Here is a 1188-nt window from a genome sequence, read left to right on the forward strand (position 1 = left end):
CCGGCAACAGATCGCAACCCTCAGTGTCGCCCCCGTACCGGACCAGGACCAGCAACGGGATAGCAGCCCTCGGCATTGCTCCCGCGCCTCGCTCAACCAGTGAGCGGGAACCGGTCTGTATGTGGGATCCGAACCCTCGGCGGGAGCGCCGCCACGCTTCCCAGGCGGCGCACTATAGCAGTGCGCCACCGGGTCGGCCCAACATCCATTTCTCATATGGGTGCAACCCTAAATTACTACTTGAATTCTTATTCTTGATTTGATATGTCTTTGATGCCTGTGTTGTGGGTCTAGAAATGGTGAAGAGCTTGAGTATTTAAGATTAAAAAAATATTTCTTGAGGTTATAAGAACAACATTTTTAAAAATTGTGGTAAATAAAATCTTCATCTGAAATGGTGTCATTTTCATGAAATATTTCTCACAGATTTTCTTTGCTTTGAATTTTTATCTCATAGGAAATTACTGCTTGGGAGTCAACAGCACTGTGACTCATGTTTTACCTTGTCTATCACAGGTATCATGTATTAGCATGATTCATATTTTACTGTGTTGTGAATGGTTTGGAGGTTGCTCGCACCTGGGGTGAGGGGATGCAGTAGGTGCTTAAGCCATGGTTCCCCATCTTTTCCATCACATGTTATTTTTGCACCTCAGCATAATTTTAGAGGAGACCTCCATGAGTACCCAGTGGTACTTTCTAAACTTTCCCCCCAAACCATGAGTTATTCAGCATTAGTTATGCTTATGCTAATATTAAGTCAGTGCATTACGTGAGTGCTGTTTTCTGGCCTCGGGTAAAGGAGTAATTAACAGAAGCTCGGCACCTGCACCGTGTCAGATGCCATATTAGGTGTTTCATACTACACTATCCATTTAAACTCTGAATATCTTGTAGAATGTAATACTATCCCTATTTTAGATATAAGTAGACTGAAGGCTTAGAAAAGTCACAAAATTAGCAAGCAACAGCATCAATTTAAAACCAAATATGCCTAGCTTAAAAATTGTCTTTCTTTACCATTATTTCCCCATTCTTTCTGCTCCCACAGACAGAAAGTAATAGAATTCTCTGTGTTTTCCAGGTTTACATCATGAACATCATCATATTTAATTTTTACAGCAATTCTGTTGAGTAAATACTATCTCAGTTAATTAAAAACAAACATTTAGTACTATATTCAAAGCA

This window comes from Galeopterus variegatus, unplaced genomic scaffold, assembly GCF_000696425.1.
Source record: "Galeopterus variegatus unplaced genomic scaffold, G_variegatus-3.0.2 Scaffold7275, whole genome shotgun sequence".
Classification (NCBI taxonomy): domain Eukaryota; kingdom Metazoa; phylum Chordata; class Mammalia; order Dermoptera; family Cynocephalidae; genus Galeopterus; species Galeopterus variegatus.